Source organism: Euleptes europaea, chromosome 11 (genome assembly GCF_029931775.1).
Source record: "Euleptes europaea isolate rEulEur1 chromosome 11, rEulEur1.hap1, whole genome shotgun sequence".
NCBI lineage: Eukaryota > Metazoa > Chordata > Lepidosauria > Squamata > Sphaerodactylidae > Euleptes > Euleptes europaea.
This window is the reverse complement of record NC_079322.1, coordinates 62,254,232-62,273,613: the sequence shown is the minus strand read 5'-3', so window position 1 is coordinate 62,273,613 and position 19,382 is coordinate 62,254,232.

Sequence of the window (19,382 nt, the reverse complement as noted above, 5' to 3'; positions counted from 1 at the left end):
GAGCAGAGCTTGGACTGCAGTACTGCCGCTTACCACTCTGCGCCACGGGGCTCCTTATATTAGGAGGAAATTAGATTAAAACCTGTTCTATGTTATAGTTGTTTGTACATCTGCCAGCTTGGCATACTCTCTTCTCATCCATCATGAGTTGGGAACTAACTCCTTGAGAAGCTGTTTGGCTACATGCAAGAGACCCAACCCTGTTCACTGAGAGACTACTCAAATGTAGCATGTCACAGAACAGTTGCAGGCACCTCCCCCCTCTCCAAAAGCTCCACTAAGTTGGCAGAAGATAGGGGAAGCATCGGTGGCTGTTGAATGGTGGGGGAAGGTGACCTGCCAAGTGACACTGAGGGGAGGGGAGAGGAGAGGAGGGGAGGGGCAGCCACTGCAGGCCCCATGACTCCTGTCTCCCATGCCCCCCCCCACACTGCTACTTTGCAGGCCGTCCATGCCTCCCCTATTGCTGCAGCTCACCATTTAGCAGCTGCTCAAGGCCAACAGTGACAAGGGGGGAAATGAAATGCTTTCCCTACTCGGTGTGTTCCTGGGTCAACTCTCGCTGGAATGTCTTTAAAGTATTGATATGATACCGAGTGCATAAGATTTAAACAGCAGTTGAGCAGTGGCTTTGTGTCTGTCTGTCTTTAAGGTGCCACAAGACTTCTTTACATTTTTTATTTAATAGGTGTCTTCCACACAGGGACTGGATCTTGTGGTTTTCCCAGTGCTGGTGCCGCTATAGAGAAAGTGCAGCAGTAGCAACGGGACTTCACGTGACAGGATGAAACAATAACGAACATAAGTAGAAAATGTTTCATCTTATAAAACATGTTTCTCTTATACTATTGAACACGCCTAGATCTATGATTTTTTCCCCCTTCATCTGTAGCAAGGTCACACTGCTACTAAAACTTAAGTGACCAATATAACTGCTGTGGGTACAGACATTTTGTTACTTTACTGATGAGATATCTAGTGTATGTGAACTTTTTTGAACTTATTTTGCTCTGCATTTACCTTGCTTACTTTTTCCTGCTAGTACTGCGACTTGAGACTTTGCTTGTTGTATCTCTTCCTGATTTTCCTCCAGACAAGCAGTTAATGCTATTCTTTCTTGCAGTAACTCTTTTACTTTGTTCTCTGTGAAAAGAGGAATTTTTTTGTGTATGTACCTATTTTAAAATAATTCAACAAGTGCTACCTGCAATATGAAATGTGGAAAAAAGCAACCTAACACCAGAAATTATCCCTCGTATGAATGAATAACTTCAAAAATATACAAACAGAAATAATGTACAAAACAAATGATTACTTGAAGTGTGAATTCTTTGAGGACTAAGTATAAAATCATTACACCTTATTATACAAAAAGAACATTTAGATAATACAACAAAGCCTTTATATTTATCATTTATTTATTTACTTATTTAGAAAAACTGTAAGCTACCACTTCAGAACCTGCTTGAGGTATCTAATAACAAAAGACAATACCAAAAAGCCAGTAAAATAATTCAAGAACCAAGCCAATACCACAAATATAAACTAACCTTTTCTGTAATGTAAGTGGGGAATCTTTTTAGCTCTGGGGTCAACACTTCTAATTTTAAATGGGCCTGGCAGTTAGACACCAAACAATACTCAAACATACTATGATTTTATCATATGTATATGGACGTATTCATGATTTTTTTGTACATGTTCACTTTCTTATACATTTCTCTGAATATACCACCTGTCTAAAGCAAGCAGGCAAGCATTCTTTCCATCATTAATTTTCTTCTCAGTGTGAACTGTTTTACAGAACACTAATTAACTCAAGTATTTGGTAGGCTCTACCTAGCAATAGCCATCTCACCCAACCATTTCTCATCACTTCTATAACTCAAGAAACATCTTTTTCATCCTGGTTTTCCTTGCCTTCCGTTTCAACCTTCATGTGACTTGCTTTTGATTAGCTGCTTAGCCTGCTAGTAGGGTCTTTCCTCCCAAATTAAACCTTAATTTTAGGTAAAACAACAACAGTCTCAACCATGCAATCTATCTGGAGGGGGGGGATCCAAATCATCAAGTGGTGCTTAAAGTTCTTAGCAACCAAATCTAAGCTGATAAAACCACAGAAAATAGAACTAAGGTAGGGCAAAACTAGGGTGGTGATAAATGGCTGTATATGTACACAGTTTAGAACGGGGAATCCAAAGGGGTTGAGCTAAATACAATCTAAAGTAACAACAAATTAATACACTTTTATTGTATAATGTACACAATAGTATTTAAAAACACAGGGCCTAAAATGCAGGCTTCCTAAAAAGCACAAAGAATGAATGGTTACAAATATTACAAACACATACACAGTTGGTTCTTGTAGGTTATCCGGGCTGTGTGACCGTGGTCTTGGTATTTTCTTTCCTGACGTTTCGCCAGCAGCTGTGGCAGGCATCTTCAGAGGAGTAACACTGAAGGACAGTGTGAGACACTGTCCTTCAGTGTTACTCCTCTGAAGATGCCTGCCACAGCTGCTGGCGAAACGTCAGGAAAGAAAATACCAAGACCACGGTCACACAGCCCGGATAACCTACAAGAACCAATGAACTCTGACCGTGAAAGCCTTCGACAATACATACACAGTTGATGCTAACACATATAATGACCAAAATCTGACCAGATGCGTTTTGGCCTTTTAGTGGTCATCAATACACAATTTCACAATACACATCTTGACATATACCAAAACATTGTTCAAGATAAGAAAAATAAAAGCCTTTTATTCTGTGTGGCTTTATGTAAAATATAGTTAGTCCATGTGTCCTATAACATGGCTTTCACCTCACACCCTGTGTATGATATCCAGCGTATCAGGACGTGTATTACATCAACTAACGTGAAGATAATAATGGCAAGCATCCAGAGTACTTACTACTCATTTCTGATGGCTGGGTAGCTGCAATAGCTTGGGCTTCTTTCAGATCTTTCAGATTTGAACCCAGTGTTGAAGTCAGGAAGCTTCTTTTTTGGGTCAGCTCACTGATTTTCTTTTCTTTAAAAAGCACAAGAATTTTGATCCATCATGAGAAAAAACGCTTATATATATTATACTCTGAATCAAATCCATTGTGAAATTAAAGTTTCACATATGCTGCTAATCCGTATTTTAAAAAATAGAAGTCTGGCCTTCACAGATAGTCAGCAATACGTTTCAAGACAATAAATCTGTTTTTCTGCAGGTATACTTGCCTCATATTCCAGCGGAGGGAAAAACAGAACACGCTTTTGTACTCTTAGAGCTTGTCTACATACATTCCCAACAATCCCAAACATCCAAAAAAAGAGTGAATCTGGTGAATCTGTACATGCAGATGCTGCATGAAGACTCCTTGTTTCACTGGAACTGACTGTTTTTATGCTTTGTGCTATTAGTTTACCTCCTACCTTCCTTTTTATTCAATTGTTATCTTGTGTACATTTGTATTCTTCATTGTAAGTTGCTTTGGGGGCTTCTTTGGCCCCAAAGCATGTATAAATAAACACAATTACCATATTTTTCGCTCCATAACACGCACCTGACCATAAGACGCACCTAGTTTTTAGAGGAGGAAAACAAGAAAAAATCTGAGTCGCTCTCCTCCTCCATGGGAGCCAGGGTTTCTCACTCTGACTGATGTCAACTAGAGGACTCCTGACCGCTCTCCTCCTTGACCTCCGCTCTGTCGTTCCAGCGCGCCCAGCCAGCTCTGTGCGGCCCCGCCCTCCTCCCAGCTGGCCGTTGGGGCGGGGACCACCTGCTTGAGTTGTTCCGGCGCGCCCAGCCAGCTCTGGGCGGCCCCGCCCGCCTCCCAGCTGGCCATCGGGGCGGGGAACACCTGCTCATGTTGTTCCGGCGCGCCCAGCTGGTTGGTTTTCCCCAGCTTCTGCGGGCCATCTGGGCTGCTCGGCTCCTGCCCCGGATGGACTGGGCTAGGGTCCGTCTCGGGACACACATTCACTCCATAAGACGCACAGACATTTCCCCTCACTTTTGAGGAGGAAAAGTGTCTTATGGAGCGAAAAATACGGTAATAATAATAAATATAACTAAATATATTTTTATTTATGATGTCATGGTGACACTATGCACCAAGAGCTAGATTACAACGTGAGATTTCACTCACGATTTCACTCACGATTTCAGAACAATGGAACCCCCCACCCCCAGCGCTGAATAAGGACAGAGCACTCTTATCTCACTACAGATGCTATTTTTCTCTCCCTAACCATATATTCCCTTGCTCTAATCAAGCTGATTACATTCTGCATTGTACCTTTGCATCCTGACTCCTTTCTTTGCCACACCCCTCCCACCTTCTGACTGGGATATAAGAACTCGAGGATCTCCATTCCTATTTGTATCTGATGAAGAGAGCTTTGACTCTTGAAAGCTTATATCCTGAAATTCTTGTTGGTCTCTAAGGTGCTACTAGACTCAAATCTAGCTCTCCTTCTGCAAACCAACATGTCTACCTTCTCAAAGTACCCACCAAGGACTTGTTGATTAGGGACGACAGCTTGTGCTTGCTGAAGATCCTTTAAGTTTGATTGCAGATCTGCAAGCAAGATCCTTCTCATCTTTGCCATTTCATTAGCTTCTTCCACTACGAAAACAAAACTTTTTTTACAAACAGTATCTCCCACAAAAATGAACACAGTGTTTTTTTCTGGGTACATGCTATTGTAGTAGTATATATTTTCTGACATTGCAGTCACAGCAGTTAGTATATTTTGTATTATTTACTGCATTTATCTCATAGATTCTACCTGACTGGCCAGCTTCAGCCTGAGTTTGATCCAGAAGTTTTAGAGTTGATGTTATATTTTCAAGAGCACGTCTTTTCTTCTCTCTTTGCTCTTCATCCATTTTACCTACAGGGAGTAAACGATTTGAGAAACCATTTACTATCAGAAAAATGTCCTCTGTATTCCTTTATTTTACTATTAAAGAGAACCTATCTTAACCAACTCTAGCTCTGTGAGGCATGGAAGTAATGTATTCCAGTCCATCACATTCTTGAACATTTTATTACATCCACAATGACAGTGCCATCCTAAAGAAAGTTGCACCTTCGAAGTTCATTGATACTAATAGATTTAGAAGGGTATCATTCTAATTAGGATTTATTTTATTAGAAAATGTCAATGCTACCTCTCCAGAAAGCCTGCTCAAGGCAGCTTACAAAGTAAAACATAACAACACACATAAAACATCATAAATGTTGTTAACAATCAGTAAACTATTAATTGTTTAAATTAAAAAATCAACATTAAAAATTCAGCATGAGCATACAGCAGAATAAAAACACTAAGCAGCTTAAAAACAAGTCTGATTAAACAGTTCTCCATTCTACAAAATTAAAAGATCAACCCTGAGTTAAAAGCCTGGCTAAAAAGATACGTTTTGGCCTGGCACCTAAAGGAGGGTAGGATAGGTACCAGGTGAGCCTTTTTTAAAAAAAATATTTTTATTTCCATATCATATAGTCCAACATAACAACAGCCAAAAGAAATTCTTTATCATTTAAAAAACAAATATTATTGCTGATTATATTCTTTAGTTTGTAATAAAAACTAACATTGTTGACTTCCCCTTCACCCCCACTCCATCTATAAAATAAATTGAATATTCTTTTGCATTTGTTTACTAATCCCAATATTACATTAAATGATAAAACATTACTATTTCAGTCATTATTAAGAGATTACCTAAAAGTAATAGTAAAAATTTATTAAAAGAGATTAGATCAATGAATAACCCTTAAACATCCCCATTTGAAATTCATTTTCACAATAGCTTCTCCATAAACTGAATGTTATCTTTTTGGTTTATCAATGCTGTACGTTTTGCCATCTCCATCAATTCTAACATCTTTTGTATCCAGTCTGTTCTATCTGGTACTTCCGCAGTCTTCTATTTAGTACCAGGTGAGCCTTAAGGGGAAGGGTGTTCCACAAGTGAGTTACCACCATTGAAACAGTGCAGCCTCTGCTAGCCACTTGTCTCACCTCCAAAAAGGCTGGGGAGCAGAGAACAGGGCTTGTTCGGCAGATCCTAACTGGCAGGTCGGACAGTATGGGAAGAGGAAAAGGGCTGGGGCGCAGAGAAAAACAGTGTTGCAGTTACCTGTAACTGGTGTTCGTTGAGTGGTCTTCTGTGCAGGCACACATGGGACTGCGCATGTGCAGGGCCAGCCACGGAGATTAGAAAAGCTTATGGAAGAGTCGGCTCCCTAGGAGCGCCCCCCCCTCTCCTGCCAACGACCAAGCCTTAACGGCCGTTCCCTGGCCAACTGTCATTGGCGAGGGGGGGGGCACTCTTCCCTCAGTTCTCCAATCGCCGCTGCGGGAAGTACACTCTTTTACGGTGTCATCCCACAGCGGGGAAGGAGGGAGGGATGTGTGCCTGCACAGAAGACCACTCAACAAACAACAGTTACAGGTAAGTGCAACACTGTTTTTCATTTTTGTGGCTTCTGTGCAGTCCCACATGGGAGAATAGCAAGCTCACTTACTGTGGAGGTGGGTGTGTGATGGTCAACGGAATAACTGCTTTCCCCACAGCTGCGTCGGCCTTGGAATCCACGTCCACTGCGTAATGTTGGATGAAAGTCATCGGCGTGGACCACGTTGCAGCCTTGCAGATCTCCGCAACGTCTCCTGAAGAAGCGAAGGCTGCTGATGCCGCTTGAGCCCTTGTGGAATGTGCGTGCAGATGTAGTGGACAATCTACCCCTGCTGTCTGGTATGCCAATTTAATGGCTGAAACCACACACCGTGATAGTGTTTGTGTAGACACCACCTTACCTTTGTTTGGGCCACTAAAACAAATAAAAAGGTTATTATCCTTTCTGAATGATCTGGTTCTATCTAAGTAGAAAAGTAGTGCCCTGCGTACATTGAGTGAATGAAGTTGTCTCTCCGATGGTGATTCTGGGTTTGGAAAAAATACAGGTAAGGTGATATCTTGTGAAAGATGGAATTTAGACACCACTTTAGGAAGGTAAGTCAGACTAGGTCGTAGGACCACTCTGTTGGGAAACTTTTTTGTGAACGGTGGGTCTACCCTTAGGGCTCTGAGGTCGCTAACCCTCCTGGCCGATGTGAAGGCTATTAAAAAGGCCGTTTTGTAAGATATTACTGACATGTCACTAGAACCCATGGGTTCAAAGGGTTTGGTTGTCAGGTGTGATAGCACCAAGGATAAACTCCATTGATGAATAGGTGTATGCACCTGTGGAAATAAGTTTTCCAATCCTTTTAAAAACTTTTTGCATAATTTACTGGAAAATAAAGATGCTCCATTCATACCTTCACGGCATGATGATATTGCAGCCAAGTGACATTTGATCGAAGAATTCGAGAGACCGGAGTCCTTTAAGGACAAAAGATAATCAAATACCGCCTGCAAAGTGCAACTTTGCGGTCCCATTTCTTGTTCCCTAGCCCATTTAGAGAATCTTGACTATTTGTGAGCGTATGCCTTTCTGGTAGATGGCTTACGCGCTGAGACTAACACATGAGCTACTCTATCCGACCACCCAATTAATGTTTGATTCTCCAAGCCACTAGGTGTAGCGAGGATGGATCATGATGGAGTACTCCTCCTCTGGTTAGGAGGTGTGGGGAGTTCGGAAGGCTGATGTAATTGCGTTTTGTCACATTCCAAAGGATGGGGAACCATGGTCTCTTTGGCCAAAAGTGTGACTTGTCCTGAAGGGCTTTTCCTAATACTTTGTGTATTAAGGGGATGGGCGGGAAAGCATATAGTAGTCTTCCTGACCAAGGCATTTGGAAAGCGTCCCCTAGGGATCCTCTCTCTGTCGCTGTCGCTGCCCTCGAGCAGAACAGCCTGCATCTTGCATTTTCGCTTGACGCGAAAAGGTCTATTTCTGGCCAACCCCATTGGTGGAAGATGGGTCGTAAAAATTGCATTGGAATGGACCACTCGTGGTCCTCGGTCATGTCCCTGCTCAAGGCATCTGCCATGACATTGGAACGGCCCGCAATATGAATTGCTGACAGGGATACATTGTGTTTGATTGCCCACTCCCTTATGAGGGTAGCCTCTCTGCAGAGAGCTAATGAATTCGTGCCCCCTTGTTTATGTAGAATTTTGAGGTTGTGTTGTCTGTGGCGATGAGAACAGCCTTGTTTGTAAGGAATTCTGAAAAAGAAGAAAGGCCGTATCTAATCGCCTTCATCTCTAATATGTTCATATGCAGCTTAGTTTCCCTCATGGTCCATCGTCCTTTAGCTATAAGGGATTCAGTGTGGGCCCCCCAACCTCCTAAAGAGGGGTCTGTAAAAATTTGCATATCATGAGAGTTGACACCAAATTTCACACCTTTTAGGAGGTTATGCTCCTCTAACCACCAACTCAAGGATTTAATGATCACCCTAGGGATAGATAATTTCTTCTCTTGAGGGTCCACATTCAGTGTAAAGGCTCTTAAAAACCAGTTTTGGAGGCTCGCGTAGGGGACCACTGCCGTGGTCGAGGACATCAGACCTAAGAGTTTCTGAATTGTCACTGCCTTCTGAAACCTTTGTCGTGTGAAATATGTTATCAACTTTTGTATCGATCTGACCCTTGGTAAAGGCAGGAATGCAACCTGTAGGTCTGCATGCAATACTGCACCTATGAAATCTATAATTCAGGTTGGATTGAGGCGTGATTTCTGGAGATTGATGACCAATCCCAGTTCTGTAAGAGTACTGGTCGTGATCATGACTGATCATGACAGTTCATCTTGGGAGCTAGCTACCATTAGCCAATCATCCAGATAAGGGAATATGCAGCAACCTTGTAGTGTTAGGTACCCTATCACTTCTGCCATGACCTTAGTAAACACTCTAGAAGCTGGAGATAAACCAAAAGGTAATACTGCATATTCGTAATTTATTCCCCCGCATGAGAATCTCAAGTATCTTCTACAGTCTGCATGGATGGCAATGTGGAAATATGCGTCTTTTAAATCTAAAACTGCAAACCACATATCTCGGGATAGTAGGGGTAAGATCTGTTGCGGGGACAACATCCTGAACTTGCGTACTTGCACAAATTTGTTCAGGGCTCTCAAATCCAAGATGGGTCTCTTCCCTCCTCCCTTTTTTTCAATCAGGAAATATCGGGAGTAGAAGCCCATCTGACTCTCGTTGGGTGTGAGGGCTCAAATTGCTCCCTTCTGTAATAGGGAGTTGACCTCCTCTAACAACTCTTGTTGTGGTGTCCCTGTTACAGGAGGTTGAGACATATTTATAGGGAAAGAAGAGAATTCAATAAAATATCCCTGTTGTATTATATTCAATACCCATGAGTCTTTCGAAATTTGTAACCATTTACTGTAAAACTTAGAGAGACAGTTACCAAACATTGGAACTGAAGAACAATTATCAACTAACAAACCATCCTCTAGTCATGCTGAACCTTTCTTATTAGCTTGTTCTTGTGGGGGGTATCCCCCCTTCCTGCCCTTCCCTCTGGGGTTGTATCTTTTACCCTGTTGAGGGTTGGACTGGTAGTGCTGTTGGGATTGTTGCTGCCTCTGATAGCCCCAGGATTGGCTTCTATTAAACCTGTTAGTATAGTAGGATTGAGGCTGTCTATTATAAGGTCGAGGCCTATATGATGGGCCAGAGTGTTGGGCCAGATTTTGCGGTAGCCTTCTGTTTCCGAAGGTTATGCAGTACCTCATCAGTATTTTCGCAGAATAGGGCTTTTGTTTCAAATGGCATATCTTCAATTCTGGCTCTGACATCAGGTGTTAAAGATTATGCCCGTAACCAAGAATGGGGCCTGAGTACTACACTCGAGGCAATGGCCCTACCTGAGCAGTCTGCCATGTGTCTGGCTGCAGCAATCTGAGTCTTGCCCAATTTTCCCCCCTCTATTTGTATGGACATCAATAGGGCCCCTTTTTTCTTCAGGTAAGTCATCCATCACTTCTGATACCCTATCCCATAATGACATTTGGTATCGGCCTGACAGTGCACCAAAGTTGGCAATTCTAATGCCCAGGGCCGCTGAGGAATAAAATTTTCGCCCTAGGCCGTCCAGCTTGCGCCCTTCCTTATCTAGGGGGGCAGAGTGTGATCCAGATCTGTATCTCGCTGCTAACACATCTGTGATAATTGAATTTGGTGGAGGATGTTTATATAAAAACTGCCCTTCCTCCTCATCCACTCCGTACAAATTCTCTATTTTTTTAATGGATGCTATTACTGATGCAGGTTTAACCCAAGTGGCCATAGCTGTCTGTTTTATCCCTTGAACCATTGGCAATCTAGCTGCGCCTGGTTCAGAACTGGATAACACCTCATAATGGGGTCCGACGGTTTGGGGTCTGTTTGAATGGTCATTAGCCCCAACGATTTGGCCATACGTTGCAGGAGTTCTGAGAATAACTTTATGTCCTCTGTGGAGGATATTGGGGTGGGATTCCCCACCGTATCCCCTGGGGAAGGCAGGTACATGTCCTCCGAACCCAGTTCTGATACGTGATCAGCTTCATCTGAGGAGTCCCCTTCCTCGAAGAATTGCCTGTGCCTTGAAGTTGACTCATACGTGTCTCTGACGTCGGCTGCTATCGACGTCGATGGCGTAGGGACCTCTCGTCCCAATTCAGGCATGGGCTGTGATTCCAGGCGTCTTTGTTTCGGTGGGCCTCTCGCCTGCGAGGTCGATCTTTCTGACGTCGCTCCAGGCTGTCGACCAGCAGCTTCGGCATCTTGACGTCGGTAGGCGTCGCCTACTTTATGACGTCAGCCGCCGTCGCCTCCAGCATGGCGTCGGAAGTCGTCGGAAGTCGTCATGGCGCCGGTAGTCGCCTACGTACGGATAGCCCCCATATGGACATGGTGCGTACCATGGTGGAGGGCAGAAACCCCACGGGTTCCAGCCTTGGAATTGAAATCGAGGGTCCCATTCTCGGATTCTTATCTCAGGTATGTCTTCTGAGTCGGATGCCGTAATATCGGGGGCCTCCAAATCCTCCTCAGCTGAAGAGGAATCGATAATCTCCACCCCCGAAGGTGATGGGGTGGGAGGGAGCCTTAAAGCAGTAGCTGCCGCAGTCTGCAGGCTCTTACATGGGCTACGACCCCTTTGTTTAGGGGAGATGGTATGGGAGGACTTGGATATGTCCCTCGGGGACTGACAGGTTTTCCTGGATGGCTCCTGATGCCTCGGTGAGTGTGTCAACGGGGAAAGGGATCTTGCGGTATCTCTCAACCCCTCTTCCAGTGCTGCGGTTATGGCCGGCCCCACTGGCGCCGAACGTGTAGAGCCCCCTCTTATCGCATCTGAGCCCTTTGATAAATGTTTAGTTTTTCTTTATGTTTCTTCGCCGGTGGTTCAGATGAAGCCCTGTTAGGGTTTTCTGTAACCTCTTTGGCGCTCTTATTTATTGGGTTATTAGAAGGTTTTCCAGTATCAGGTTGGAAGGCTTTCTCATATAATGCTGCCTTTAATTTCTTTGCTCAATCTCGGCAGCATTTATCAGTAAGTAAGGCGCATGATCTGCATGACACTACTATAAGGCCTTCTCCCAAGCATATGAGGCAGTCCTGGTGTTCGTCATTTGAAGCCATTTTTGTGCCGCACGAGTTACATTTCTTAAAAAGCGCCATTTCATTTGGCTAATACTCTTCTCTATCAAAAGTATTCCCTCCGTTGAAAAAAGGTAATACAGTGATCCGGTTTACCTCAGACACTATAGGGAAGCACTGTTCTCTCCGCGGCGGCAGAAAGAGAACTGAGGGAAGAGTGCCCCCCCCTCGATAATGACAGTTGGGCAGGGAACGGCCGTTAAGGCTTGGTCGTTGGCAGGAGAGGGGGGGGTGCTCCTAGGGAGCCGACTCTTCCATAAGCTTTTCTAATCTCCGTGGCTGGCCCTGCGCATGCGCAGTCCCATGTGGGACTGCACAGAAGCCACAAAAACGAACAAGGCTTGTTCGGCAGATCCTAACTGGCAGGTCGGACAGTATGGGAAGAGGAAAGTGCTTCAAGGATGGCACTGCAAGCTGTCAGAATAAGGGGGTGGATCCAACCACTCTGCTCAGCAAAGTCTGAAGCCTTCCTCGAGGGGAGGAGGTATTTATTTGCTTAGAAAATGCTGCTTTTCTAGAAATCTGCCCAAGATGGCTCACAAAGTAGGAAAATTATAAAAATCAAACCTTTAAACAAGACTACAAAAAAAAATGTCAGTATTGGAACAAGCCGTAAAACCAAGTCAGGATAATTTAAAAAAATCAAAAGAACATTCAGCAGCCTAATGGTATCTGTAAAATGGTCCTCAGGCTAGAAGCAGCCCAAGAAAACAGAAGCAGAGCACAAAACATGTAATCCTGCAGTTCAAAACTTGAAAAAACAAGAGCTTGGAGCTGGCTTGGCATCCAAAAGACAGTAAGGACAGAAGAGCCTCAAGTGGAAAGACATTCCAAAGGCACTGAGGAAAAAAAAAAACTAAGACAAACTGAACAGAGGAAGGGACTGTGTGTGTTAGCCTTCAACTGATTGCCATGTTGTAGTTCTTCAGGTTACATAATATTTTAATTGTTCGGATGTTGCATGCAGTCTGAAGTCACAGATTTGTCAGGCCTCTGTTCAAATATATCAGGCTTTCCAGATGCATCTCCCAAAAACTTACACTGAATACATAGGACAAAGGGAAATGGAGGTAGAAGAACTACTTTTTAATCCATCACCTTTTTTGTGGGACTAGCATGAATTAATAAAAATAAAAAAACTGAACAATGTGCACTTCAATCTTCAGAAATTTGATCATAACTCATAAAAAACATATTAGTAACATTCAACTTACCAACAATTTGACCTTCTACTGGAATGGGAAATTGTCCTTCTGGAGCTGTTAACTGACTTATTAACTGAAGTTTTTGTGTATCTGATAACGCTTCTGTTTCATTGACAAAACCAAATGACAGCATCATTGGTCAATTCATATGACAGAATTACTTATTGACAGCTTCTGATAATAGCCCAAAAGTACAGTCACACATTTTTGTGAATAGGCAGCTTATCTGTATGACTTGCAGTAACTGTTAGTACATTAACGCCCAGTGTCAGATGAACAAGATAGAACTGGACAATTCTGCCAAAACAAATTATAAGCAATCTTCTGGCAAGCATAAGATTTTTATATATTTGTCTGAGACACTTTTACAGAGAGCATCCTGTCAAATTCCTGTTTTCCACCTCACTCACTTTCAAATTCAGTAGACTGGTTTCTTTCAGCTTCAAATTTTCTTTTTGCTTACCTATTTCAGCCAGAGTTTTCCCAAAAAATCTTTGTTTATATTTTGTTCCAAATAGGATGCCCTTGAACAGACCTGTATCATTTAATACAGAAAACTGAATTATATGGATCAGGGTTTTCCATTCAAATTAATGTCTGCCTTGGAAAATTAATTCCTATCATAAATTCTGGACGTTTTTCTAGAATCTCATTGTCCTGTTTATTTTTGCTTGCTTGTCTGAATAGTTATTTCCATATCTGATTGGGATTAATATTAGATTAAATTAAGGTATTTTCAAAATGCCTTCTTGAGAAGTGGTCTAATAACCAACTCTTTCAGCAGCTTTGGAAAACCCCTTCTACCAGATCCTCTGAATTAATATATAATATAATTAATATAATTCACAATCTTCTGAATAAATGGTAATAGTTTAATTTTACTCAGAATCTCTGAACAGAACTGAAAAAATTAGTATTTATACAGATCAGATGAGCAAGGTCTGCCAAAATTATACATCCCCCCCCATTTTTTCCTTTTTAATAACATTTCCAGATAAGATTTTTGTATGATTAAAATAATGGCAAAATACACAGTTATACATTTGGGGAGAGGGATGTTTGTGGCTCAGTGGCTGACCATCTGCTCTAAATGTAGAAAGTGTAAAATTCAATCCCAGCTGAAAAAAATAAGGTAACAGGTGATAAGAAAAACCTCTTCCTGAGACCATGGACAGCCCCTGCCAATCAGAGTAGACAATACTTGACCTTAATAAATCAATGGTCTGAAAACTTCATGTGTTCATTCAAATCAAGAATTGGGGGGGGGGGTTCACACATTTCATCTAACTCGGAATACAATCCATTCCCAAGAACCCACATGCCAACAGCAAACCTGATATAACTAGCCCCGCCTATTCCTCAATCTTTTGGATATAGCCTAATAATAACTGTAGATTTCTAGTAAGGATGCCTCTGCTTCATGAGCTATAATCTTAGAATGGTCAACATAAGGGGCTATGATTTGTACTCACCCATGCCTTTGCTAGGCTCAAGCAAAAGTTTAGCTAAAGTTTCTGCTTCAGGCATTCCCTCAAGTTCTGTCAAATGGTCTGCAAGCTGTAGCATTCCTTCATCAATCAAATCTTTAATTCCATCCTCTATAATGAAGGCAAAGGAAATGATTTTTATACTCCCTTTTCTCTTACAAAAATTAACCACATAACCATGTAATCCTATACAGTTCCTCCACTCTAAGCCCGTTGAAGTCAATGGTGTCCAAACTAAGCAGGAAATGTCATGATGATTTTCAATAGTAGAGGGTTAACCACACAATAAAAAACATTGTGTGTGTTCATATCAGAGATACACAATTTGTGTGTTTACATTACATGGCTGATGTAATTTTGCTTTATGACAATAGCAAAAACAAACTCACCAGAAATTCTAAAATAATTATTGTGGAACATCTACTACTTACAACTGCTGCATATTCTCAGATTAATTTTTAAAAGCTATTTATGTGCTCTGTTACGTTATAATTCCACAAACTATTTTCTCCTTAATAAAGCACTCTCGGGCCTTAATAAAGCACTCTCGGGACTGCTTCAGGGGCTTCCTTTTAATTATGCATGCCTTTTCCACCCACCAGAGGTCGCCTCGCTCAGCCCGCGCGATTTGCCCATGGTTTTCAGATGCTGTTTTAACCAGAATCTGGAAAATGCGGGCAAAATGCATAGGGAGAGTGAGGCGACCTCTGAAGATCAGAAAAGGGATGCATAATCAAAAAGAAGCCCCAAAGCAGTCGGCAGAGTGACCACAGAGAAACATCCCTGCATAAAAGGCCTCTGTGAGAGGGAAAATCACTGAGAGTCAGTCTACCTTCCTGCACTGACTGGGAACGGTCAATCTGATGAAAAATAAATGTCATAAAGGAGTAAACAAGCTGTGCAATCCTATGACGTTAGAAGGTATAGCTCTGCTTAGGATTGTACTGCAAGTCATTTAAGTAAAAACTTGGTTCAGGAACTTTTCGCATTAGTGTATTTTTGTTTTGCATTCTCCCAAATTACCCTATAACTGTTTTTGCTTGCAAGCTGTAGTCTTATATTATTTTTTAGCTTATGATAACTAAAACAGTAGTAACCTTGAAGTCCTGGGAAAGTTGCCAACATTCTTAGAGAAGTTCTTGGTATAGCTGCGGCTTTCTCCAAAGACGAGTGAAGATAAGAAAATTGGTAAATAGAAAAATTTCAATTTTCACATTTTGGTTGGTTGATAAAAAATATGTTAATTTGATTGGAAGTTAAAAAAAACCCAGTAAATTTGTCTATTCATGTCTGCTGCCACAGTTCAGAATTTCTTGATATTACATTCTACATACATGCCACTGAAACAGCTTGGGTCAAATGCTTGCCAGAGTCTTTAGAGAAGACAGAGATTACTTCTTGAATTGGAAAACAATGGAATTATCAAAGGTATTTTAGATGTAATTAACTAAGAGTAAAAACACATAAGACTCTCAGGCTACATTCAGACAGCAAACTTAACTATAGTTATGGTAAAGTGTAAGCAAACCCGGCTTGTTGGCAGGCTTGCTTGCTTGCCTCTTTTTTTCTACCTCCCCTCTCACACAGCTCAAGGAAGAAATCAGCTGAACACCAATTCTGGCTGCCTGTGAGATTTTAATGCAGATCCCTGGGTAACCATAGTTCCAGGAAATCTCCAGCTACCACCTGGAGGTTGGCAACCCTACCCACTGCAGAAATAGCCATGGGTGGAATGGAGGTATGTGGGGCAGCATCCACGTGTCCCATCCCTTCACTTCTCACTGCTGGCCCTACCCCACCCCCTTTCTGCTTGATGCAGAAGCAGCAACCAGACGAGAATCCTCCCTGCTTTCAAGCCACCACCCCTCCCCCCCCAACAGCTGAGCTGCAGCTCACAACGGAGCCACAACTCAGTTTTAAAGAAAAACAGACTGTAAAAGGGCTACTGTGTTGAGGAGCCAGGTGATATGAAAGTATTTTTTATGATTCTCAGTCTGTCAAGGATTAAAATCATTACTTTGTTGCAGTTGTCCAGTGATTAACATAAATGCACGAACTCACCGTTAAGTACAAGGCATCCTGAAATTCTACAGATGTTATTTCAGAACTATAATTAAACTTACTCTTCGTGTTTTAACACTTGTTGTAAATTATGGAAAGCACAACCTGGAACCAAACATTATTTCAGTAAATAGTGCTGTATGCTGCCCTGTTGGTCATTGGGTGTAGCTAACTCCTTAGCTTTAGTAATAGCTGCTTGTACCTCTTCTGGAGTGAATGCTGCCAGCAGTCTTTCTATGGTTCTTACTTACTTCACTTACTTACTTCAGAGTCTCCCACAAATTCTTTGGGTCCAATTAAATGTGAAGCCTTTTCTTGAAGTACAACAGAGGGGACAGTTGAAGGAAGCAGTTTTTTCTTCTTCTCTGAAGCGATCTCAACAGATTTTGCCTGCTGATCTGCCAAATCAGGCAACTGTTGGGTTTCTTGATCTGGAGGTAATGGTGGAGGAGCAGTATCGGCACTGCCATGTGGTTCTTTCCCTGCACTTTAAGATTTGAAAATAGCTAATATTAGCTTTTAAAATTATAAAACTCAATTTGCATGTCATTTCCCCCAAACAATAAATGTCACCAGTTAAGTAAGATGTCATTTTACTTTAGTAATCCTGTGTTTTTTTTTTTTTTTTTGCACATAAAAAGCAAGGAAATATGTTACTTATTTCATTAACTTCAGAGTGCCTCATTTTAGAACCACAGTGTTTGTGCACATCAGTCTCTATGTTGTTATAAAGAACATAAAGAAACCAAACCAAAACTATATATATTATTTTATTTTTAGAAAATGTAGTGCTGTAGTATCAATTAACTGAATATTCATAGCCCTATCTTAGATCATTTATCATGCCTTATTTTTTCTTCCCTTCCACCCCTACAATTATTTTACAATTCCTTGTAATTACTGATTTAGGTAAAATAAAAATTATTCAGAATATACGGCATAGATTTATTCTGGGACTACCTAAAAGTACTCCTTTATAAGTTAAGACAGAAATCAGAGCAGCATTCAGATGTCACAGCTGAAACTATAGTTTGTAGCACAAGCCTTGGTTGGTCTATCAGATATACATAACAGAGCTGAACTTTTAAACTGTGGAACAATTTTTTTTAGCTTTCACACTCACACATACATGCACACATGCACATGTGAACACACATACCTTTGCTAATTGTCAAACTGCTCCCACCTTTCCCTCTTTCTATCCAGTCTCTTCAACACATTTTCGAAAGAATACTTTGGTCTTTTATGCCTGGCTAATCCACTCACTGTCACGCATGCCCCCCCTGATAACTTTGGGTCTTTGTGTTGATCATGCATGCCGTTTCCAACCATCAGAGGTTGCCTCACTCTCCCCCTGCGTTTCTCCACATTTTGCCTACGTTTTCAGAGACCTGTTTATCTCGAATTTGAAAATACGGCCAAAACATGGGGAAACGCAGGGGGAGCGTGAGGCGACCTCTGATGGCTGGAAAGGACATGCATAATCAACACAAAGACCCAAAGTCGTCTAAGGGGTGACGGCAAGTGATACAGCCATGCATTAAAGACCTTTGAAACATAACAGATCTTTTGCAGCCTCCCTCCCCTTAGCATTTTGCTGCATTTTAAATCTGGGAAGCAAATTCCTGCTCCATGTGCCATCACTAGCAAGAAAAGGAAGGAAGGAATGTCCTGTGAAAGTACCATTGCATGCTGCTAGAGATACCAGGTTTTCTGTACGCCTGTGGTATTCTTTCTTTGCAGGAGGCCAGGCAGATTAGTGCTGCTGCATAAACACAAATCCCAGGGCTGTGTTGTGGTATAACCTCTGGTCTTGGTAGCAGGTAAAACCCCACTTCAAAATGTATTTGTATACCTGATGCCATGGCAACACCAAATGTTAACAATCTGAGTTCAAGAAGCACATGCCCAATTCAGAGCTGCACGTGCTGGTAAGAAATCAATCTGGAAGTACATTTCATGAAATTACTTGAAAATGTATTTGTTAGATTCCCCCCAAGTATGATTAACACAACTGAGACAAGCAGAGGGGGGGAAACTGAGTTTGTTAGCTTTCAACTGACTTTGGTAATTGGTAGTTTTTCTTCAGGCTACATAATTTGTACAGTCACATTCACTGAAGAATTTCTGAAGAACACAAGGTTGCCAAAACAAATTTATACTATTCCTGTGAGGAAATTAATCACTAGGTCGACCAGTTATGCAATTTATAGACTAGCACACGTCTGCAAACTTTTTTTACATACAAACTTGATATGGATAAGGCAGGATGGTCATACCCCTGAAAGACTGATGAGCTACATATCAAAAGAACAACATTTTAAGTAAGTCTACACCATGTCCAGCTGGTCTTCCTTAACTGATTTTGAAGGATTTTCAGGGCTGGAGCTGTGGCTCAGTGGTAGGCCCCAGGATCAATGCCAGCATCTCCACGTTAAAAGGATCAGTGAACGTCTTCTCCATGAAACTCTGGAGAATTGCTGCTGTCAGAATAGACAAGACTGAGCTCAATAGGCCAAAGGTCTGACTCAGTATAAGGCAGCTTCATGTGTTCAACATTTCAGTAAAACATTGATGCTTAAATTTGGGTTGTAATTCAGATTAGATGTGGGATGGATCCTACTCCTATCCTACCACTCCACTGAGCTAAGTTTATTTATTTATTCGTTTATTAAAACACTTATATCCCTCCTTTGACCTGATCTGGATGGCCCAGGCTAGCCTGAGCTCGTCAGATCTCAGAAGCTAAGCAGGGTTAGTATTTGGATGGGAGACCACCAAGGAATACCAGGGTTGCTGTGCAGAGGAAGGCACTGGCAAACCACCTCTGTTAGTCTCTTGCCATGAAAACCCCAAAAGGGGTTGCCATAAGTCGGCTGTGACTTGACGGCACTTTACACACACACACACACACATCCCTCCTTTCCTTGTAGCTCAAGCTTAAAGTCCTCCTCCTGTTAAAGTGGCTCTTCCATTAGAGGTATAGCCACTTAAG